Consider the following 26,062-nt stretch of genomic DNA (forward strand, 5'->3'; position numbering starts at 1 on the left):
CAACATATAGCTGAGTGAAAGAATTCAGATACAAAAGAGTATATACTTCTCTTTGAATTTTGTTCAAAACAGGCAAAATTAATCTGTGCTGATAGAGGTCAGATTCCCGGTTACCTTTGGGAGTACTAACTGAGAGAGGGCAGGATGAAGTCTTTGGGGGGTTGGGAATATTTTATATCTTGATTTAGATCATGGTACATGGGTATATACATATGAAAAAATTCATTAACATATATACTTAAATTGTGTGCACTTTATTTCATATAAGATAAACCTCAACAATACAAGAAAAAGGAAAGAAAGTGAAACTAAAATTAGAGTATTCTTCTAGGAGACCTGTTATAATCCTTAGGGTTGTTAATCTATATTCTGGTAATCCTCCTTTCAAGGATCTTGTGGGATTACAACTTCCCACGCTTTTGCAGTTAGGCATGGACATGCTACTTTCTGTGAATCATAAAATCTTCATAGAAATGCAAGTTACTTCTGGATGGATGTTTTTAATGGCCAGCATGTGACTCACCATGTTGCTTTTCCTCTGCTGCCATCCTGAGGTCCTTGGGAGGGTGGAGACTCTGTCACTGTAGCCTCTGTGTAAGGAGAACGTGGAGCCAAACCCCTAGCTGGTCCCTGTTGGACCTGTAGTGTCAGTGAAACAACCTCTGCTGTGTTATGTCACAGATACTTGAGTTTGCTTTTTGCTGCAACACAATGCAGCTCATTTTGACTGATGCTAAGGCTCAACTTTCAGAAGGAGAGAAAATTTACCAAAGAAATAAGGCAAAAACATTTTCCAGAATTGGTGAACTTTAATTTCCAGGTTGAAAGCCTCTCCTAGAACTGAGTACAGTAAGTGAATGGAACAAGATTCACATAGTGCATGCCACTGTGACATTTTTAGAACACCGGAGTAAGGAGACTATCCTTAAAGCTCCTGGAGTGGGGTACAAGAGGATCACAGACAAACAATTAGAAATCACAACAGACTTCGACTTCTCAGTGTCAATTCTGGAAGCCAGAAGACAATGAAACACCTTAAAAATTCTACAAAAAAACATTTACAATTTGGTTTTGTACCCCTGCCAATCTTTCAGTCCAGTGTGAAAGTATAAAAATAAAGACATTTTTAAAGAGAGGCAAGGCCTCAAAAAGTATGACTCTAGTTTTCCTTCCTTCTATTTTAGTAGTAGAACTGTTGAAATAAAGACCTCAATTTCCTGTCTCCTTGCAAGTAGGTATGGCCATGTGATTAAGTGCTGCTTATGGGATTTCAGCAGAGGCAGTATGTACATGTTCTGAAAGGGAATGGACTTGCCCTTCCTCTTCCTTTTCTGTAGGGGACACATAATGGTGGAAGTTCTGGCAGCAGTCTTTCACTGTGACCTGGTGTCCTGGGAAATGAAAAGCAAGCACCTCAAAGCAGTGAGACCCAAGGGTCATTGTACTCCTGGATCACCTTTTTTTGTTTGTTTTTTTTCCGCTGGTGATAAGCAGTCTCTTCTTTTGTTTGATCCCCTGTGTTGAGTTTCTGTTTGTCAGAAACAAAGGAAATTCTAACTCAAAGAAAGGGATTCTGTGAAAGGGGGTTGAAGACAAGAGTAACAGAGGAAATCTCTATAACTGATCATGAAAGGACATCTTAGGTTTTGAGGGTATGGTGTTCTAAAAGGGCTATATATTATTTTTTATCACAAAAACTCAAAATGTAATGTCTGAAACTGGAACATTGAGATTTAAACAATATAAACACATTATTTAGGAATGTGAGTTAAAAATGCTGGAGGAAACAGCCAAGAGAGCCAAAATGAGTTGCCTCCGGCAAGTGGGAGGCAAAGATAAAAAGGGGTGGAAATGAGTGGCCCAGAGGAATGTTATTTTCCATTATGAGCTTTGGTGAGCTATTAGATCAATTAAATTCTGTAAATGTATTCCCTTATTATTTACTGTATTTATGATGATAAACACAAAAAATGATTTTTAAAAAAGAAAATGGACATTTAAACCTGTGATTTGTATTTTCTGTTGCCTCTGAATGAGAATAGTAAGAAAGTTCTATTGTTTGTGCTAGTTGACTTAGCAGAAGGTGATTTAAGGAAATGGCATTCTTAAATGGAGATACAAAGGTCAAAGACAAGCAATGCCTTAGCTGTTAGAACGTATATCATGAAGCTCGGATCCTTAACAGCGTACAGTGGCAGTCCGCGGGGAGTGAGGCGGAGTGCCTTTAGTTTGTATCTGTGACTTATTGCTGTGACATGACACTGTTACATTTTGGTTTTTAGCATTTTTAAAGAGGAAGTAATAGTTACGAGAGATGAAGAACTCAGAATTAAGTACCGTAGTTATACACAGAAGGGTAATTTGGTTTTGATGTATTGGCTCGAGCCTGTTAACTAATAATACCAAATTTTAAGTAGCATCTCCCCAGTATGAAAAAGAGGTAGCATCATTATTAATGTCTAAACTATAGTGTGTTTCACACAGGATTATGGTAAAGGTCAGGCCATGTTTCTCTGAATTAAAAGCTATTCTGAGCTATCGCATTCCTAATCAACTCAGACCTAAAGGTGCATAGCTCAGTTATAATGAGGCACAATGAATTTAAATAAACTGCAAGATACTGTATAGTGATTTATATGTGCACTGTGGTATCCTTTTAACTCATTAGCAGTGAATGATACTGTGTGTTTGCAACTGTTTTTTGCTGTATAACTATTTTTTAATCACAATATTTCTTGGTAAAAGTGCCTTATGCTCCCATTTTCTTCCTGTATGTGTAAAGTGGAAAGGAATGGGTGCTCCTGGCATGTACCCAGATGCAAGTCACAGCAGAAAGGGACCTGCAAATATCCACTCAAATAAATTTCGTAAATTAACTATTTGTAACTATATTCACATGTTTATGGTTTCAGGGTATAGAATTGCCATGGGAATTGAGAACATGAATTGAAGGTTATATGTAGGTTCCTGAATTATACTTCAGATCTAAGTTTGTGGAGGGATTAAAAAAGTCATTGAACACATCTGAGTGTTTATTTAAAAACACCAATATTTAGCCAGAAACTTTTCTGCTCAGTAATTCATGAGTCTTATTTCCCATCTTCCGTCATCTTATGTATACCTGATAATTTTTATAAACAACAATTCCTATAGCTTGCTTGTATATCAGGCTTACATAAACTACGGGGCTTTATTGCATTTAGCAAAATCCTTTTGTTTTCTTTATTTCTAGATTAAGAGAATCTTATGCATGGCACGCATGAACAAACATTTAAGTAAAAAAGAGGAGTGATCACATTGATAAAATTCTCTTTATAAATGGCTCTATTATATCCACTTTTTGTGGTGGCCAAAGGAGACTGGTTATAACATCCTAAGAAATCTTTTTCTCCTAATGCTTAAGAAACCTATGCAGATACTATATTTATCTTAAATTATACTCTCCACACTTGAAATAGCCTCACTACTCCTAAAATTGAGTTAATTTAATACAACCAGGCAGTTACATAAAAACAGGATTTCTGTCTTGGGGCTCAACTGCTTTTGAGTTTCATTACCAATTATATATCCTTCCTATTCTTTTCTTGGTCAGTTTTTACGTAGTATGCACTTGGCCTTGTGCTTAGTAATTCTAGAATAATGTGACAGATGTTTCTAAATATTCCTTAATATCTATTCTCCTCTTTTTCGTTTTAGAAACAGGACTACATTTTACTTAGCTAAATGGACATCCAACTACAAACTACATTTCTCAGTCTCCTTTGCAGCTAGGTATTATGGGCTGAATCGTGTCCTCTCAAAATTTATTTGTTGACGTTCTTAACCCCCGTATCTCAGAATGTGACTACATTTGGATATTCAATTTTTAAAGAAGCGATTAAGGTTAGCAGGGGCCCTAATCCAATATGACTGGTGTCCTTAAAAGAAAAGGAGACTAGGACACGGGAATATATAGAAGAAAGACCATGTGGAAACTGGAAGAATGCAGCCGTCTACAAGCCATGGAGAGAAGCCTCAGAGGAAACCCACCCTGTTGATACCTTGGTCTCAGACATCTAGCCTTCAGAATTGTGAGGCAAATTAGTTTCTGTTGTTAAACCGCTCAGTCTGTGGTACTTCCTTACCGCAGCCCTAGGAAACTAATACAGTAGGAGTGCTCATGGGATTGAATTTGGGTTATTTGCGTATAAGCAGAAATGATGTGTGAAGTTTCTAGGTCATCTCTTTTAAAGACAAGGTGGAATATGCTGGCTTATCTCTTTTTCCTTCTCAAAGGCTTGAAGACAGATGTGGCAGGGACTCCATTTCCAGTGTTCAAATAAGGACAACACGAGTGGTGTGGTGGAGCAACGAGGTGGAAGAAACCTGGTCCCTGAATGACCTTGTGGGGAAGAGCCATCCAGATAGCCATCCAGCCAGGACTACTCCTATCGGGACTATTCTGTAAGAGGTAAGTAAACTTTTGTCTTAAGCCACTGAATTGTTTGGGTCTCTATTATAATAGTTTAGCCTTTACCCTAACTAATAAAACATCTGTGGAATAAGTACCAGGCACAGGCCCTCTACTCTATTTCCACTTTAATTTTTCATTTATATTCTGTACATAATAAATAATACAGTTATATATAATAAACTATAAACATTTATAATTTAAACATATAAAATGATAATACCATATACTTTTTGATTTTATATTACATTGTCACACAACTACTATTTTCATTACAATTCCATTGCAGTTCTAGCAGTAATACAGCTAATGGATGCTTCTCTTTCTTTTTTTTTCTTGGTCATTCTCAGTAGGTATTTATGAACTGTTATTAAACTCAGTTTGATCCTTCATGAGCATCATCTGAGGGATCAAAAATATCACATAGTCACCAGGAAGATGGTGTCTATCCACAGCCTACCCCTGGCTCCTATCCAAGCACTTGTCTGAGGATTTTCTGATTAACTTCTATTATTATTACTGTTACCAATATATCACCAAACCATGAAGCTGGAATACATGGCCTTTTTCCCAAAGGTTTATGGATTTTCCACATATTCATTTCTAATCATGCCATGTGATTTTTCAGACATTGATAACCATGGTATGTGAGTTCAGTGGAAATAACACTCATCCCTTCCATATCCAACTAGTTTCTAAGCATATCAGATAATTTCTGCTAATTTTAAAGAACTTTAATCGGTATACAGAGCTCTTTTCTTATTGTTTTTGTAGTCAACCAGTCTAGTTTTCTTTCTGTCCTAACCCTGTATAATCTTGCCGCTCTTTTGTTTTCTGTTAAATGTCAAGTAGATGTGTTTTAATGATCAAAACCTAGGATTTGCAGCAAAGGGAAAGATGAAGCTGCCTGAATGAAGTAGTGCATGAGATGCTACTAGTAGCTGTTTAGAAATTCTTTCCACTCTGATTTACACAAAATGCCTTGCAAGCAAAGCAGCCTCACAAACACGTGTTCACCTGGAGTACTGTTAGAAACTAAAAGATGGACGTTTGCTTGCTCTCTAAAGAAAAGGATAAGTTTAGCTTGACTGAATGGTGGTAATTCCATCTCCCCACTCTTGCATTAAGTGATTAACCCACTGGAAGTCTGTGATCTGCTTTGAAGTTCCTAGCTTCCAAAGACTCCCCGCATGAGACCTATTCATATAACCCGAGTTCTTCTAAATAGAAAAAAAAACTTCTGTATTTACTCCTGATTTTTTTCTGCTGATGAAAAGTCTTTGAGCATCAGTAGGATTTTGAGATTACCATAGTTTCTTGGCAAATGCACTACTGGGAGGGTAGAGCTTGAACATCTTGGCATGTCGGGTTCTGTTCCATGGAATTAAGGCAGAAAGGAGACTGTAAATCACTCTTAAGGGCTTTTTGAGGTACTTTCCTTGCCCTGCCATCAGGTCTACTCTCATTCGAAGAAACAATGAATTGAGATTGTAAGGGAATCTTAACATGCCAAAATAAACATTCATTCTTTGAATTTTTTTTTTGACTACTGTACCCTGGAGAGTGCACTCTATTTGATAATTTCAGATTTAATTAAGTAATTGGGCAGAGTTCTCAGTGGAGAAGGGCAAATAAAATACTTTTGGCTTGAGTGATCACTTTAATAAAGTGAGTTTCTTCCTCTCCATTAGCTTTTGTTGAAAAATTATTCATTTCAAATGAGAGTTAAAATCACCCTAGTCCTAAAGTATCTCATAATTGAATGCCCAACCTCCCTTCCTCCCAAATTAACACAGTAAAGTGGGAAAAAAAGGAAACCTAAAAACAAGCAAGAATTTAATAGAAACCCAAAAGATCTGAGCTTCTGACATTATGTATGCATTTATGCTATTAATTACCATCAGTATATGCTATATGCTGAGTATTAGAATATATGGAAATATAATTATGTGACAGTTTTAGCTTTAGATTTTATGGAATTAATAATCTAAGCATGGCATTTCTTTTACAATGATTTGTTCAGATATGTTGTGATTGAAAGATTTCAAAGTCTGGCTAGACTCCTAAAATATTTTGCAGGGAAATTGATCCATTTGTTCAGAAAATATTTATTAAGCAAGTACCACATTCTGACTGAGATAGACTTAAGTTTCCCCTCAGCCTGACTAAACTTTAGACAGATTTCTTTCTGACCATAGGCTTCTGATCTTTTTTTTCATGGAGCAATTACTTTAAACAACTTTCAACTGTAAATTCTTTCTCTACTCCTTTATATGAAAACCTTCTCCCACCTTTTGCCAGTTTTACAACCCAGGAATGTCTTTCTCAAGAACTTGACAGCCATCTCTTTGATACATCATCATCAAAAAAAAAAAAAAAAAAAAAAAGGCATCCCTAAAAAACAGAATATTTGCAACTCAGAAATAACCTTGTAAACAGTGAAGAGCCTGTTTTACTCCAAAGAAGAATCTAAAGTTTGAGTTAAAAAAAAAATTGCATCCCTATCTTTGAGTCTTGGTAGGAAGGTAGGAGCATAATTTTGATAAGTGCCGATTAGGAGACACACATGGCCTGATCACATTAACCACCCTCCTCCCTAACATTATCCAGTACTTTTCCTCTAGCATGACCCATTGACAATTCCAAATCCTATACTAGTGGGGAATAAAAATAAGACATGATTGGGATAGGTGTTGTTCTTGCCCTCAAAGACCTTATGAATTATTAATGTCATAAAAATTACTTGAATGTAAAGGCAGTTTCAAGGGGAGCATCAAATGTATATCAGAGATACAATTTAATTCACATTTGAATTTATCTATAAACTTGGGCATTCTAGAGGTCCTTCAGACTGATGATGGTTACCTCGAAGTTTCTGGATCAGAACAATCCCAAATTTATATTCAAAACCAGGTTTACATGCAGGATGAATAATAGTGTTTTTGAAGAGTAATAAAATGGTATTTTACTTAGAAATATATCTTCTCCAGCAGGGTTAGAGGATGACTGAAATCCTATATGTAGACATGTTATTTTGTATTAACAGTTACCTTTTATTTCACTTCTTTTCAAATATGATAAATAAATAGTTAATATCTTAGTATGATATAATACATCATATAGTCCTCCTTTGCAACATGAGAGAGCCAGGGTATCACAGGAATTTTGGGAAGTTAGGCTAGAGAGGATTAGAGGGAGGAGAATGCTCAGAGTGCAGTTCTTGAAGGATGTCGGCAGAACTAAAGTGTTGTGGTTACATTAAATAATTCACATAAAATGGATACTCATAGAAATCAAATACATTAACATTATTTGTAAAATTAGAGAATGACTATGGTAAAAAAAAAAATGATTGATTTGGGGTCAGAACTAAAGCTTCCAAAAATACATGGTTGATGTGCTATTTATCTTGTTTTTGCTTAGGTATATCAGGTTCTTAACATCTATTGGGACAAATGTGTTTTGGCTTCTCTCAGTATAGCTACTACATATTTTCCTTTCTGTTTTTCTCCTCTTTCTCCCTTAATCTCTATCCAACTTTTCTTCCAAAATTGAAATATTTGTGTGTATATGTTCATACGAACATTTTTTTAACTTCATTGAGGTATAACTGACAAAGTCATAATATATCTGAAGTACTTAAAGTGATGATTTGATATATGTGAAAGGATATTTGATATTGTGAAAGGATCCCATAATCTACTAAACTAATTCACCTACCACTTCACATATTTGCCTTTTTTTTTTTAAGATTCCACATGTAAGTCTAAAAGTGCTACTATGATGTAGTATTTGTCTTTCTTTGACTTATTTCATTTAGCACAATGCTCTCCACATTCATCCATGTTGTCACGAATGGCAGGATTTCCTTCTTTTTCAAGGCTGAGTAATATCCCACTGTATTTATATGTGTGTTTGTGTGCATCTGTGTGTGTGTATAAAATACCATTTTTTCACATATATATATGTATACATACATATATATAATTTTTTAAACAATTCACTCATTATTAGACATTTAGGTTATTTCCACACCTTGGTTATCAAGAATAATGCTGCAGTGAACATGGGAGCCCAGATATCTCTTTGAAATAATAATTTCTTTTGTCTTGAATCTATAATCAGAAGTGGTTATTGCTGTATCATATGATAGTTCTGTTTTTAATTTCTTGAGGAACCTTCATACTGTCCAGAGGTGAATTATTTTTCAAGTAATATAAATGCGTGTGATAAGAAGAAATCCCTTCTGATAGCAACATTAGCCTAAAAAGAAGCTTGCATTTGCTGTATGTCAATCCAGAAGCCCACAGGCCTTCATATGGCTAGCTTCTTTTTGTCATTCATATCTCAGCTCACATGACCTCTCTTCTGAGGTCTTTCCTAGTCACCAAAGGTAAAGTAGCTGCCTCCCCGTACCCTGTTACTATCACAGATAGATTCAGTTCCATCAGTCTAGTTTATATTATTCTTCATAGCATTTATTACTACCTGGCATTATTCTTTTTTCTAATTTATTTACTTCTTTATTTACTATCTCCTCCATTAGTAAATAAGCTTCATGAAATAATGGATATTGTCTGCATTGTTCAGTGTTATTTCTAAAGTGTCTAAATTATGCCTGATGTATAGTACACTCTCAATAATGAAGGAAACTTTATATTAAATCTGTTATTTGCCCTAAATATATTAACTCATTTCTCCCCACCTTTTGCCATGAATTAATTCACTGTTATTTGAACTCCACACTTCATATTTCCACTAAAAATTACTCTTCTTCTTTTTCCAATTAAATCTTCTCAATTTTAGTTGAGAAATAAATGTTTGTTTGCAACTGTGTTTATTTTCCCTTTTGTATTTGTGGCCTAGACCATTGGGAAGATAAATGAAAACTAGAATCTGTCTTATTATGAACAATTTATTTCAAAAATATGAAGGTTATATAAGGAACAAGGCTTTATCAAAACTTAATTCGTAGGATGAAAGGACTTGAAAAATTCCATCACCAACTCATATATGCAACATGAAAAGATTAGCCCCCATGAGAGGTCCTTCAAAGATGTACTTGCTGGTTTTGTTTACTACAATACAGTTTGCTTTGTGCTGTAGGTTGCTTAATGTATCATTTGCTTCTGCATGTTTCTTTTTCCTGATATTTCTTTTATACTGTCAAATCCTGCCATGTCCATTCAAATCTAAAATTGTCTGAAACTATCTAAGTCACAACAAATCTGCTGTGTGAATAAAATCTTTATGGAGAGCTGTGAGGTTTCCAAGGCACATGCATAATAGAAATTCAGTATCACTTCATTTGAGTATAGGCAGAACTACCAATAGCTTCATATCACAGAGACCTACAAATTTGTGCTAAGAAAAGAATGATTACGACAGAATGCCAAGCTTGTGTATGGGAGCCTGGTAATGTATTCCACGGTCAGCTGTGTGAGTCACCCCAGGGTGCTGGTGTTGGGAGACAGGGGCACTCCTGAATTCACTGTGGTATTAGAAGCTTCAAATATTAATCAAGTCTGATTTTTAATAACATATTCCCCAATATAAAAATTGAATTCAAATAGGAAAAATGGCAATCTGTACAAGTTGCTTTAAAATGGAGAATTTGGCATTAACTTCTTTAACTTTAGTGCCAACAAAGCAGCCAGCCAAAAAAAAAAAAAAAAAGCTTTTAAATACAAAGTTTGATATGTTATCTATTTTTTGTTTTAAGTATTAATAAGAAATAATTCTCTGGACCAAAATTTAGGTAGGAAAAACGTCTTACGTGTTTGTGAGTATGTGTACAGAAAGTTCAAACTGGATTAGAATAACTATTAAGAAGTTTGTCTCCTTTCTCTTTAGAAGAATTTTGTTGTAATAAATGTTACTCAAAATAGGCAGGGATAAAGTTAAAGTTAATATGGGTTAAAATTATTTTATGGACTACTTTAGACCAATTTGTGATTAAATTTACCTTATGTAGATTATGAACTCTAAGAATATAAATAGTATAAAATTTAATATACTGAATTATGTTTACATCAATATTTTCCACTTTGAGGGATATTTGTTTAAATGACATTTTCTAAATACCAACATTATCAAAATAATTACAATCTAAAATCTAAATTTAATATTTTAGCTAACAACTTACATGAAAAATAATGTTTGGATAATTCTTCTTGATTCATATGTCATTTTCTAAAGAGTTAAATCAATAACTAAAATATATCTTATAAAATTTATAATTTTAAAGTCAAATTAAAGCTCAGAAATCTAAAGTCATTATTACACTTGATTGTAATTTAGCATGAAAATGTGTGACTATATAATGCTCAATCTTAATAACTAGAACACCTTTTGATGACTCTGACAATTTTTTATGACTTCTAAAAGAAAAACAACTCATAATAATGTATGTTTATAAAGCAATAACTAATTAGAATCTTTGTTAGGTTGATCCAAGATCATCTTTATCCACTGATTACTTTGAAATAGTCACCGTTTCTATGAGATCTTATTCACATAGAGTTAGGATGATTTTAGAGAGAAATGCATTCAACATAGAGATGCAATTTTTTTATTAAAACATGGTAAAAGGGTGTAAACTTTCAGCTATAAGATGAATAAGGTCTGAGGATCTAATGTCAAACGTGGTAACTATAGTTCATAGTACTGTGTTTATATTATACAATTGAAATTTGTTAGAAGAGAGTAGAACTTAAATGGTCTCATTAGAAAAAGGTAAATATAATTGTGCTGTACACCAGAAATTGACACAACATTGTAAACTGACTATAACTCAAAAAAAAAAAAAAGTAAATATGTGAGGTGATGGATGTGTTAATTAACTAGGTGGTGGGAGTCCTTTCACAATGTGTATATATATAGAAAACCACCATGATGTGGGCTTTAAGTATTTTATAATTTTACTGTTAACTATACCTCAATAAACCTGGAAAAAAATGAAACTTGACCATGGAATGAAAAAAACAAAAAATAAAAGTCTAGCCACAGAGTTTGACCAGTAAACCCCCTGAACCCTCAAAGAAACATGATTTAGCATAGTATTTTGCTTACTCAAGAAAACCTCTATTGTATTAACCTGATTGTTTAAGATTTAAAATGACAAATTCTAGAAGTGTATAAAAAGATTTTTTCTCATTGCAAGGAGTTATGCCAACAAATTTAATCCATTTAAAGTTAATGAACTCATAGAGGGAGAGTACATGTGATTTGGTCTCTCTGAATTTGTTAGGTCTCTATGAATTTTGGGCCAAATCTGAAACTTTTTTCTTTTTAAAGAAAAGCTTTAAAAAAAATCTGACCAAACATGAAAAATGTGATCCTAAATAGTACTGTTAAAATAATATTTTACCAAAAAATAAAAATTGTGTGCTGTATTATTAAATATTTAAAAATCTATCAACTATTAATGTGATTCTAAATATATATGCAGTAAATAGATTTTTATGCCCGGTACTTTATTCACCAATATTTCTGCACATCTATAGGATAATGATAATCATTATTTGTGATGATCCAGATGATAATAGCAGCTGCCACTTAATAAACACTTACAATTTTCCAAACACTGAATGGTGGTATTATACACTGTCTAAGGCTATTGATTTTTAAGTCAGAAGCTCCATTCAAATGCTGCTTCTGTCACTTACTTGTGGAGACTTAGAAGGGTGATTTATGCCTCAGTTACTTTTTCTGAAAAACAGATAATAATTTTATCTACCTCATAATATTCTATTGAGGAAGCATTAAATGAGTTAACACATTAAACCCCTTAAACCAATGCTTGGAACATAGTTGCTCAATAAATTTTGGTTAGTATTATTTGATAGTTTAGATATTTTATCATGATAAAAGATTTAATATAATTATTTTATAGATAAGGAAACTAAGAGATTTTATGCAAGTTGCCCCCAGTCAAATAGCCATTAATTTAGTTAAAAACTCCCAGGTTCATGCTCTTTCCACTATATTGCACTGTCTCCCAAGGTATTGCGAGATTCTGAATTTTTTCTTTTTTCTTTTTTTGTAGTTTTATTTTTAATTTTTTTAAATTGAGGTATAACTGATTTACAGTGTTGTATTAGCTTCAGGTATACAGCATAGTGATTCAGTAACTTTATAGATTATACACCATTAAAATTATTATAAGATAATGGCTATAGTCTCTTGTGCTATACAATATATCCTTGTTGCTTATTGATTTTATATATAGTAGTTTATATTTATTAATCTCATACCTTTTAATTTGCCTCCTCCCATTCCCTCTCCCCTGTGGTAACTACTAGTTTGTTTTCTATATCTGTGAGTCTATTTCTTTTTGGTATATACATTTGTTTGTGTTATTTTTCAGATTCCACATATAAGTGATATCATATATATCTGTCTTTCTATGTCTGACTTACTTCACTAAGCACAATATTCTTTAGGTCTATCCATGTTACTGCGAGTGGCAGAATTTCATTCTTTTTCGTGTCTGAGTAGTATTCCTTTGTGTGTGTGGTGTGTCTTGTGTGTGTGTGATATTTACATTTTCTTTAGCTGTTCATCTGTTAATGGGCACTTGGGTTGCTTCTGTATCTTTGCTATTATAAACAGTGCTGCTATGAACATTGGGGTACACATATCTTTTCAAATTAGTGTTTGTGTTTTTTGGGGGGCATCTACTCAGTAGTGGAATTGCTGGATCGTATGGTAGTTCTATTTTTAGTTCTCTGAGGAACCACCATGCTATTTTCCATAGTAGCTGTACCAATTTATATTTCCACCAAGAGTACAAGGGTTCCCTTTTCTCCACATCCTTGCCACCGTTTCTTATTTGTAGACTTTTTGATGATAGCCATTCTAACAGGTGTGAGACAACATCTACTTGTTTTTCTGATTTGCATTTCTTCAGTGATATTGAGCATCTTTTCATATGCCAATTAGCCATGTGCATGTCTTTTTTGGAAAAAAAATCTATTCAGGTCTTCTGCTCATATTTTGATTGGGTTGTTTTTTGGTATTGAGTTGTATGATCTGTTTATATATTTTGAATATTAACCTCTTGTCAGTCACATCATTTGCAAATATTTTGTCCCATTCTGTAGGTTGTCTTTTTGTTTTGTCAATGGTTTCCTTTGCTGTGCAAAGTTTTTAAATTTAATTAGGTCCTATTTGTTAATTTTTGCTTTTATTTCTTTTGCCTTAGTAAACAGATCTAAGAAAATATTGTGACAATTTATGTCAGAGTGTTCTGCTTATTTTTTTTTTTCCTAAGAGTTTTATGGTTTCAGGTCTTACATTTAAGTCTTTAATCCATTTTGAATTTATTTTTGTATATTGTAAGAGGAAATGTTTTAATTTCATTGTTTTAAATATAGCTGTCCAGTTTTCCCAGCACCACTTATTGAAGAGATTGTCTTTTCCCACTGTATGTTCTTGCCTATTTTGTTGTAGATTGACTGTATGTGTGTGGGCTTTGTATTCTCTTCCATTGACCTCGGTATCTCTTTTTCTGTATCAGTACTCTGCTGTTTTGATTACTGTAGATTTTTAGGGTAGTCTGAAGTATGGGAGGTTGATTACTCCAGCTTTGTTCTTTCTTCTCAGCATTACTTTGTCAATTCAGGGTCTTTTGTGGTTCCTCACAAATTTTAGATTTGTTCTAGCTCCATGAAAAATGCCATTAGCATTTTGATAGGGATTACATTGAATTTGTAGGTTGCTTTGGGGAGTGTGGCCATTTTGACAATATTAATTATTCCAATCCAAAAGCATGGGCTATCTCTATTTCTTTGTATCTACAGTTTTCTTCTCCAGTATCTTATGGTTTTTGGAATTATCACTTAAATTACTAGAGAAAGAATATAAACAATAGCATGACATAATACTTGTATATGTCCAACAAGTATATTAACTCAATCCTCTCATCGACAATGATAATATTATCTCTAGTTTACATATGAGGAAACTGAGACATGGAAGAGATTCCTCACTTGCTCAGTGTCATATAGCTAGTAAATGGCAGAAGTACAGATTCTCCTTCAGCATTTCTCTGTTTTCCCAGGTAGGTCTCACATTTGCTCAGAAATGAGTCATCACCTACTGGCCCAACACTGATATTTTCTATTGCTGAACCGCAGCTCCTGAGGCAACAGCCACCTTCCTGTTCTTTGGAATCCTTATGGACCCTGCTGCTACCCCAGAACTACTCTGCTCAGCACAGTGGACATGTCCACTGTTCCTCTGCTGCACTGAAATGCTCACAGCAGCCCTTTCTATTAATGACTGCCTTGGAGCCAAACTCGAATGTGGCCTACAGTGGAATTGGGAGAACTCTCTCTCCCAATTTTTGTCAACAATGGCACTATTAAGGGATCTTGAGATAATACTGCTGTGTTCACTATGTATTGCAGCTTTCTGATTTTCACTTAGTTGTCTTTTGCCCAAGAACTAATCCTGTATCCAGGGGCTGTACTGGCAATGGATTCAATCAACAGCTACCATTTTATACTCAGAGTGCCTCTCAACTGAAATGACTGAGGATATGATGCTGATTTAGGGTCATCATGTCTGGCACCACTGTTTACAAGACAATTTAGATATAGCTGGAACCCAGAGTGGACATAATTTAAATTCTTTCCCAGAATTCTTCTCTGCATACATACAAATGAAATTTTGCCAGTTTATTAAATATGCTTGCTTGCATGTGTCTTGAAAGTTGCTGGTAGAAGGCAATGACTTAAGCTGAGAGCACTATCCACACATATAAGGAATTAATGGTAATGTTCTTTTAGAGTACTTTACTTCTTGATCATGTTAAATAACAGACTAGACTACATGTTCTTCTGACCAATAGTCCTGAACTATGTTCAGAACTTAGTAAATTTATGGTACTGATACACAAGCTAAAATATAATATAGAAATATGGATACTACTACTATATTTAATATACTTGGGAGAGTGGCTATAGTCTTAGGTATTTTGTGAAATGTTATTTTCTATATTCTTATTAAACCATTAGGTGTGTGTAGGGAAGAATAGTTTTTGAATTTTAAATAAACTTTAGTAATGCCCACTTAAAGGAAAAGCTTGAAACCCTGCGGAGAAGTCACTCTTGATGTTTAACCTTACATTTAAAAAAAATCTGTGACTAACTTTTGTCTTGGTATTACTCATGTCAATTATAAGTTTTTATTACATTTAACAATAATCTCATTGATATTCTTTCTCTCCTTTATTTTCTCTCTTTTTCTCTTCACTCTCCCTCTCTCTTTTCATATGTCAAATTTAGAGAATAAAAAATTAATTCCCATTAATTAAAAAGACTATCTTATAGTTTTTATTTTTATAATATTAGATTTTTAACAAATTATCCACTCAGGCAAAAATAAAACAACTCTGTCAAAATACTGATTTTATTACTCTCTCTTTAATAAATTAATTAATTTTGATAATGTGGGATTGCTGCTTGGTTGACTAATAAAGCATTATTTTGCCAAAGCCCTGTACATTATAGCAGGAAATCTCAATTGGTCTTACTTTTTTGAGGCTTTGCTCACTACTTATGTCTGCCTTTTGCAGACTCAGAAATTTAGAAATAGACAGAGCTATACTAAATAACTTGTGATCATGACACTTAGAATATGAATCCACAATTTCATGTTCAGTTGTTTCAGAAGCTTCCCAGTTGTAATACTGTGTACTTGATTTCTATTCTACCCTTTGAAAATATTTTATTTGGAAGTGTTTGATTTTGTTTCTCATTGTTAAAATAGTAAATAGTTATAAATATTCCAAGTTAGCCCTTCTGAAAAAAGTCATTCTATGCTTTCTTTTATGACTGAAGATATTTAATCTAAAGAGTTTAATGCAGGTATACTCCACTTTTAAGATATTGAAATTTTATAGTTAATTATATAAAATTAATTTATAATGTAATTATTTAAATTCCACAAGTTCTTGGAAGTATGGCAAGTTCTTAGAAGGATTAAATATTTTAAAATGATACTCTGCTTTATTTATTTTCTGTACATTTGCATAATAAGTTTATATGTTGTAGAAATAATAGATCAAAAGAAAGTTTCCTTTTATTTAATAGTCAAACAGAATTTCTTGAATGTTGATTGTGAAGCAGGAATTTTTCTAAGCATTGTACTATCTCTTAAGTTACTCAGTGTAGACAAGGATATAGAGAAGTTAATATAACTGTCATTTTCCATGGCGTTTCTGTGTGGATGAAGAAAAATAAATTATAGTATCATCTTCTAGGAAACTTAAAATGTAGTCTGGGAAAGAACACATACAAACAGTGAACACTAAAAACACTGCCATGGGGTAAATTATAAATATAATGCTACGGTGTTGGCAGTGCTGTAGGAAACCAGAGAAGGAGATAGCACTTTCAATTGAGAACATAGTTAGTAAAATTTGGATATGCAGGTAGCAAGTGGGAGAGTTCTCCAATTTAGAGCAAAGTTATACTAAAAACCCTCAGAGATGGGAGAAGGCCAGAAGACATATGTAAGGGAGAGTAGTTCTTGACTGGAACATAAAAACAATTGGCAACCAAGGTGTAAAGCTGGAGTGCTTCTGAGATGAGAAGTTGGGGGATGGAAGTGGTATTAAAAAAAATCTGGTGGTGGGTATATAAACAGAAATAAAGAGGAGCTGCCTAGAGAGAGAATGTTTTCTTTGAAGGCTGTAGGACAGCATAATGTGAATACAGGGAGTTAATGGTGGGATCATTATTACAATTCTAGAGCTGATGTGTTTTTCTGGCTAAGTATGAAAGAGAAATAGTAGAAATTACATTGCAAAGTCATGTCCAGTATTACTAAGTTTAGTGCATTAAAGAATGGTAGTCGTGAGACTATGGTGAGAGTTAACTTCATGTTCTTAACACATCACAACTACCAATCCTATTCTTAACTCTTCTTTATCTACATATGTCATTTCTCTCAATGGAAAGCTGTGGTGTGGACATATCTAGGCAAAAGGGTGAGAATAAATATGACACCATTTGGACAATAGGAAAAGATGTCAGTGCACTTATAAAGAATTATATACTTGGTTTATTTTATTACCTAAAGAATTATATTCTCAAAAATCAAGGTAAGAGGATTCTTCTGTTTCCTTGATGATAGTGGAAGTACAATTATACTGATGTATAATTATAAATTAATTAAGTATTAACAAACCATGAAATATTACTGTGGTTCTTAGAACTTTGTCACTGGAAAATATTTGTTAGCCTATCGTGTGATATTTTTCTTATACGTGATAATCGTATAATTGTTACTGAAGAATTGTTTCATTTTGAAGCATGAAACAGTTAAATCCTTTCAAAACACTCGAGGTTGAAATTTCACAGATATTCTGATAGTAAAAGAGTACTTTCCAACAAAACTTGAAGAATTCCTCTTGGGGCCTTTTTACACCCAAAGCAAAATTATTTTTCTCATTTGAATTTTTTTTCTAATCTTTTTTTAACTCTTGAAAAACTTATCTAATGACTTTAATTTAAAAATGGTGGCTTCCTATTGGTTTTTAATGACAATGTCAGTTTTAGAACAGTTCCTGGTTTCTTAAAAGAAGACAAAGGTTAATGAATCCTGTAAGAGCCAAGTAAATGAGTTTTTCTAATTTTTTAACAAGTAGAGAGCTTCTGAACTGTAGATTTTATATATATATTGGAATGTGTGTATCCTTGAAAGGCCACATGCATTTGGAGCTACTCCATATAATGAAGCAAGTAAAGCTGTGTGGAGTATGTATATAAATGAACTTTATGTTTATATGACTCATACATGCATATGTTTATTTCAATGTGTGATTATTTGAATTTCGATTCACACATTGAAGATTTTTTTCTTTTAAAAATATGTAATGAAATCCAGTGCCAGGAAAAATCTACTGCAGTCCTAAAGTTTGCAATATCAAATACCATCCAAAATGTTGCAAGCAAATATTAAGTACTCTGGGGAAATTTTGGTTTTTGTCTTTGGATAAGGTTATCAACTGTTACGTTAAAACTGTTATATACCTACATATTAGAGAATGTACTGTTAGTGAAAAATCATAGTCAAGTCCGGGTTTTCTCTCTGGGTTTAACTCTGTTAGCTTTGATTAGATTATGAACATATATTCGCCTTGGCTGTTACTTCAGTTTCCACTAATCAGGTTGAGAAAGGGGCATCAGAAGTGCCCCGATCCTGGACATAGAGTAGGAATGCATTGGAGGAGCAGTAGAGGAGAAAAGACAGGTAATGTTTTTCTAAAAGAAGCACAGATTCTAGTTGGACTGTGAATACTAGGGAGAGGAAGTTGCAGGACTCAACATTATAAGACATTACTTTCACACAGACTCATGGGTAATTGTGAGTTCCTACAAATTGCCCAGTTTTGTTGTCGGTGTTTGGTGAACCATAGTGAACAAAGCTGATGAAGGAGGGCTTAATCCTCATTGAAGGGTCACATGTTAACAAGTGTTTTATATCTAATAGGGACAGGACAAGTCATGTTTATTACTTAGATAGTGTGATGTGACCAGTTCTTACTTCTTCCAGCAACCACATGAAACAAATGAGAAAAGAGCGCAATTTAAGTAAATTGCCCAAAGTCACAGAATCAGTAGGTGATAGACTCGAATTTCACCTTATCAGTCAGATTCAAAATGCTGTTTCCTTTCACCACAGCATATGTACCTCTAGAAGTCTGTGGAATATTATAAACTTATGTAATTCAGCGAAATCACTGGGAACATCACTTCAGAGGGGAGATCTTTTTGTGATGCTGAACTCTGCCCTTAGATCTGTGACCTTAGATTGGTTACTTAAAATTGTTAGCTTTAGTGAAGTCATCATATATTTGTCTCATCAGATTACTGTAAGGATAAAATCAATACATATAAACCATTTAGCATAGTGACTAGGACATAGTGTTAAAATAGGCTGTGTCTTTGTATCATGATCATCATTATTTACAACATTTTTTTATTCTTTCCTGGTGAGAAAAGCTATTTGCCCATTTAAAATTTGTAACTAGAATGAAGGACCATGGCTATAAAGGGCCAGAGAGAATGTAAATGTAGATTTAAAGATATAATATTTGAGAAACACAAGATATATAAACGTATAATATTGGTTTCAACATTTAAAAATTTTAACTCAATTGTCACCAAATATGTGGATTATTTTGGTGTTTTCCAACATTAAGTATTTAAATTAGATACTTGTTTTCCACTATTAAGTTATTTTCATGTGACAACAAACAAGTCCATTTAATGATGGCATCATTAAAAGCACAGCATATTTAACTGAAAACATAAATGAGTTATTTATAACATTTACATAAATATATTATGCCATGTATATGGCATATATATTTATATATACATGTATATACATATTTATATACATTCCTCTTTTTTAAGTTTAAAGTAATACTGTATTGCAATTGCATATTAACCTTATAATTATACACAAGCTATACAAATAAATGCTCACTTAAAAATTAGCAATTATAAATTTTCCTGCATATATAGTAGCTCCTAAAGAATGTATGCACTTGCAGTGATATCTACAATATTGTGTGTTGCTTTTCTGCTGTTCAGCAAAGGAATTGAATGGGGAAATAATTTCACACTGCATATAATGCATCTGATATGAAGGAAACTTGAAAATTATTTAGTTACAGATTTCTCTGACCAGGCTTGCAAAGTGGCATATATTATGTTAATGGACAAGCATTTGAAAATGAATTTGAATATTAAATGCACTAAGTTTGGGTTCTGACATGAAAGAAGGCATAGTTGATACACAATTTACAAACAGGTTCTTGTTAACTCTTTCATTGCTGTGACTCCCAATCATGCTTTGTCCTTAAAAATTTTACCATCATAATTTTTTCATCACTGAAAATTCCATAATATTGAAATCTAACCATTAGAGTGTACCAATGAAGTTCCATTATTTTTAACCGTATTCTGTGTTTAGTTGCACTCCATGTTGTTCAGTGAAACATAGATGCTTATTCTTGAAAGATTTAAGTAGAAAAGCAATGAGCAACATCAATCACGGTATTAATGGTATACTAAATTTCCTAGCTTTCACTTGTAAAGTAACACATTTGAGTTGGCGTATATTGGAATGTCTGCTACCGAGTCACCATTATGTATTCAACCACAATATGTTGTTTTCGAGTCTAGGCAGAGACCACCAATTTGCTACTAGTGGATTCATAGTGTTTTAATTTACAGAAAATGAATAGTTAATAGTAAACCTATCCGCCAAAGCATATTTTTACTGAAAGAGCAAAGCATTACAATACACCGGAATGTTTTAGGTCATTTATTTTGTTTTTGCTCTGGGTCATTTTACAAAAGCACTTCTGCTCTCTAGTGTTAAAATGAGAGCCACTCTACTCCCCAGATATTACCCAGCAGCACTTGGGGGCTCTTAATGATTAATACCATCACCGTCCAGCCACAAACCTTTCTGCCGCAGATAATGCCAGGCAGCAAGCGCTCTTGACACTTTTAATGTATAATTAAGTAGGAAAAGTCAGCACTCAGTATGCAAATTTTTCAAAATGATAAATGATGCCATACAGCAGTAGGGATTGATTTGGTGTAAATGAAACTAATTAAGGAAATGTCAAACATAATTAATAAAACAGGTTTAAGCTGCAAAACATTGTCAATTGAATGAATGAGGAGGCATTGGCTCCCATTGTTTCTGCTTTATTTAGGGCTTGTGTTTAGCTTGTACTCTGTTCCTAAATGCACTTTCGCTACCTCACACCCTCCACTACCAATTCCCAGAGAGGGGGGAAAATAAATTTGCTTGTCTCTCCACTGACTGCAGAAATTAATTGCAGAAATCTTGTCCCATCCAAGTGTTACATTCACTCACAGGACATTAACATAACTAATTTGAAAGAGCCCAAATGACTGCATAATAGAGCACTGTCAGTATGCCTGACAGTCTTTGGTCATACCAAATTAGCTTGGTTTTCTAATTGAAATTTTTTTCCTTGGACTCTGTCTATAATTTTTTCCTCAGCTATTCATTTTTGATAAGAACAAAGGTTTTATAATTTACAAAAGAGTGCTTGACCTATAATTACTAGCAGGAAATTAGGGGAGGTAGAAAAGTCAGATTTAGTCCTGGTAATGATGCTAGAGACCTTGCTCCCTCTAGGGAGCCCGAAGAATAATGGAATCTTCTATTTTTACGGGCGACCTGTGCACTGGTGCTGACTCTCACTGTGAATCCACTTTACTTTGCAGATCACTTGCTTAACACTAGAAGTGCCAGCAGAATGGCAGGCCATTACTCCAAATGTCATTCAAACTAGTGCCATTCTCTACATGCCCTTCCCACTCAAAGAGCAAATCAAAGAACATCTGCCTGTCCTCACATTGTACGCTTGTAAATCTTCCATGTAGAGTTTTATACAACTTAGTTTGGGAACCTTTTGGGTGGATAAGGGTGGGAGGGTGTAAGGGGCTTGTCAAGAGTAGGAAGTTTAAAGAATGCTAAAATGGGCTGTTTCAAAGAGAATCCAATGGCTCTTAATTTTAAAATCTTGTCATTTGCGTGCTAGGGATGGAATCTTATAACACCTGATACGATTTTCAAAGGAAGCATTCTGCTACTACTACAGCCTCCATTTGGAGATCTTCTTCCAAAAGGGTGGCTTTCCTTTTGAGTATGTAGTGAAATAACTCAACACTTATCTTTTTATGCTTTAAATTAGGAATTATATACTCAGTGTGTTATTTTAATTGAGGAAATTGTATGGAACTGAAGACATGGATTGTGCAAGAACACAGATGGCATATACACACTCTACTTAATCCTTGAAGTTTCTGCTGAGGAGATGAGTAGAAGTACAAGTGCCATGGCAGAGTTTAACTTGCTTGAAGTCTTGCTTTTGTGAAACCCTCTATTTATATGGTTTCTTTAATTTGGTTCCAGAAATATAAGTAAAGTTTATATATATCCTATGTGAGAATATAAAGATTCTTGACTTTGAACTCTCCAACTCTTTTAGGGGTCTATTCTAGATGCTCTCCAATATATTCTCTCAAGTTTTAAAATAATGCACATGTAGTTATCTATTAATTTTATAGTGTTGATTGATTGCATTTACATTACCAGGATATGTGTCATGAACTCTCTTGTAATATCTTCTGTGTTGTATGCAACCGAAAGGAAAGATGGGTTGTCATTCTTCAGCTTTAAATAGAATGGATATGGAATAAATCAGTAGGATTCAAAATAAATCACTATTGTTTCATTTCTTGTCTAAAAATGGCACAAATAAGTACCTCAGGTTTATTTTATCCAACATGTACATTGGTAATTTTGAAGGACTTTTTCCTGAGGCAAATTGCACATGCCCTAATTCCAATACCCCCTAAATTACAAAACAGAAGTTAAGGAATTTATTGACCCAGAACTTTCTGGGGTCAGTTTTCCAGAATAATCTTCAGACATAGCTAAACAAAGTGGATTAAACAATGTCATCGAGATCAGATATTTCTCTTTCTCAGTTTCCTCATCTCTTGGGTCTGCTTTCTATTGTGTTGATCTTATCTCCAGGCTCCACCTCGTGGGTCCCTATAGCTTCATGATTAAGATTACACCAGTCCTAACAGTTCATTGCAATGTGAGAAAGTTGTTTTCCAGGCACTTAAAAAATTGTTCCAGGATTGGTCTTGATTGAATCACCAAAAGAATTGCACTCATTCTAAAATTCATTGATAGTACCGGGCATCTGGAACACTTTGAAGGCCAGGTCTTGAACTTTATGCCTCCCCTAAAACAGCCCCGTCCAAAACCAAATGAAGTGAGAGTGCAGGAGAGGGATTCATCAGGGAAAATTATGGTGATTTTATCAAATAAAAGGAAAGTTGAGAAAACACTGGCAAAATCAATAGATATACATTCCAAAAGTCTACACTACAGTTTCTAACAGCAGAATAAATATTCAGTGTGGTCTTATTCACTGCTAGATGTTACTTGATAAAAAATGAGAAAATTTAAGTTTTTTGTAAGTGAAAGGATTGTTTAATGACTATGATTAATTCCTTTAAAAGAGGATGTAAACAAAGAATGTTGCTTTTTTCACTGTTAATGCTTGGGTATTTATCACTGAACAAAGGGAAACATGTTTCTTTAGACTTTTTATTTAGACTTACAGAAGAGTTGCAAAGACATTATGGAGAGTTCACCATATACTTCACAAATCTTCCTCATATGTTAACTCACATAGCCGTGGTTTATTTATCAAAACTAAGAAATTAACATGGTACAATGATATTAACCCTAGACTTTATCAGATTTTTACCAGTTTTTCACTGGTTTGTTGTTGTTCCATGTTTTTAATGCAGGATACCCTGTGCATTTAGTCATCATGTCTCTATAGTCCTGTTTAATCTGCAGTTAGTCCCTCAGTTTTCCCTCATCTTTCATGACCTTGACATTTTTAAAGAGTACTGGTCAGTATTTTATAGCCATTTGGGTTTGTCTTCTGTATCGTTCCTGATTAGATTGAGGTTATGCACCACTGGAAAGGATTCCACAGAGGTGATGTGCCCTTTTCACTGCATTATGTCTGAGAACCTAGTATCAACATGATTTATTACTGGTGATTCTAACCATAATCATTTGGTTAAAGTGCTGTCTGCCAGGTTCTCCCACTGTAAAATTATGATTCTTCATTTTCCATATTCTATTTATTAGAGGTGAATCACTAAGTCCAGCTTACCCTTGAGGGGAGGAGAATTAAGCTCCACCTCCTTCAGGGAGGAGTATCAAATAATTTGAAAATATACATTAAAACCCCCATAGTAACTTAAAAATATTTTTGGGAGCTACCTAGAGGCCATGCAACTATCCTGTTTCTCCTTAATGTTTTGGCCACTAAAAATTTTAGCATTCATTAGTGTATATTGCCTGGAGCAATTATTAATGTGATGGCCTAATGGTAATTTTATATTTCCCTCATTCCTTCCAGATTATTTTCAGTTCTTTGGTAAGAAAGTTCTACTCCTTCTTCTCCATGTATTTATTGATTTATTCAGACATTTATTTATATGACAATGAAAATATTTGATAAATAATATATAGATTTTGAGAAATCACATTCATTGATTTTAAGACTTACTACAAAGCTCCTGTAATCAAGAGAGTGTGACACTGCTAAAGGGACATACACCAAGATGAAAGAGAGAAAAAAATGAACCTCAACCTAAACCTTATCCCTTAAACAAAAATTCACTCAAAATGAATCATAGATCTAAATGCAAAATGTAAAACTGTAAAACTTTTAGAAGATAGAAAGAATGTCTATGTGATCTGCTGGTAGATGAAGAAGTCTTAAATGTGACACTGAAAGCATGATTCATATAAGAAAAAGATAAATTAGACTTTATCAAAATTAAAAAAGAAACTTTTGCTCTGTGAAAGACAGTTTAAGAAAATGTAAACAGCTACAGACTAGGTAAAACTATTTGTAAGTTACATATCCAACAAATAATATGTATTCAGGATATTTTAAAAACTTTTCAGATTCAACCATCAGAAAACAAACAGTACATTTAAAAACAGGTCATAGGACTTGAATAAACATTTGCCAAAAGAGATACAACGATGGCAAAAAAGGGCATGTGCAAATGCATTCACCTAATTTCTTTAGGGAAATGCAAATTAAAGTCATGGTGAGATACCACTGCACATCTATTAGAATGGCTAAGGGGAAAAAGCACTAGCAAGCACGCAGATGAAGTGGAGATCATACATTACTGGTGGCAAAATGGTAATAGACACTCTGGAAACATTCTGGCAGTTTCTTATAAATTTAAACATACACTTACCATAAGACCCAGCCATCCCGCTCCTGGGTTTTTAGCCTAGAGAATTGAAAGCCAGTATTTACACAAATATCTGTATTAAAGTGTTTATAGCAGCTCAATTCATATTTGCTAAAACCAAACCAAACGTAACTTGGAAAGAACCCAAATGTCCTTCAGTGCGTGAATGGATAAACTGTATTTATGCACACAATGGGATGCTACTCAGCAACAAAAGAGAACAAACTGCAGTTATAGCCAACAACTTGGGTGAATCTCAAAGGTATTAGGCTGAGTGAAAAAAGCCAGTTTCATAAGGTTACATACTGTATGATTCAATTTGTATGACGTTCCTAAAAAAGAAAAACTACAGTTTTAGAGAACAGATCAGTCATTGCCAGATGTAGTGCTGGGTGAGGAGGTAACTATAAAAAGACAACATAATGAGTTCTGTGTTGTGGTGGAACTGTTCTGTATCTTGATTGTAGTGGTAGTTACACAAGTCCATACAGATGTTAAAATTTATTGAAATGCACTTCCAAAGAAAAAAGTCAGTATTGCTGCGTGAAAATTCTAAATATGAAAAATAAAAAATAAAATCAATACAGACTCAAGGATAATTATTTTATTCATTGTTAAAACTCAATACTGTGGTAATTTATTTACTATTGATCAAATGATTTTGGCTTTTGCTATTGGGAGTTCTTCCAGAGATCCTGTGTAAATATGGTTCTTATTGGCGTTGCTTTATGAA

General features: G+C 33.8%; 1 long non-coding RNA gene across 1 annotated transcript in view; it reads left to right on the forward strand.

The window, feature by feature from the left end:
• The window catches only part of LOC116662252, a 288,950-nt gene extending 273,253 nt beyond the window's left edge, over positions 1-15,697 (forward strand). The window contains exons 4-5 of the long non-coding RNA XR_004318288.1: positions 4,276-4,450; positions 14,518-15,697. This is a non-coding gene — a long non-coding RNA (uncharacterized LOC116662252). The remainder of the gene's footprint in view (positions 1-4,275; positions 4,451-14,517) is intronic.
• Positions 15,698-26,062: the final 10,365 nt, after the last annotated feature.

Source organism: Camelus ferus, chromosome 3 (assembly GCF_009834535.1).
Source record: "Camelus ferus isolate YT-003-E chromosome 3, BCGSAC_Cfer_1.0, whole genome shotgun sequence".
In the NCBI taxonomy this organism is placed as follows: domain Eukaryota; kingdom Metazoa; phylum Chordata; class Mammalia; order Artiodactyla; family Camelidae; genus Camelus; species Camelus ferus.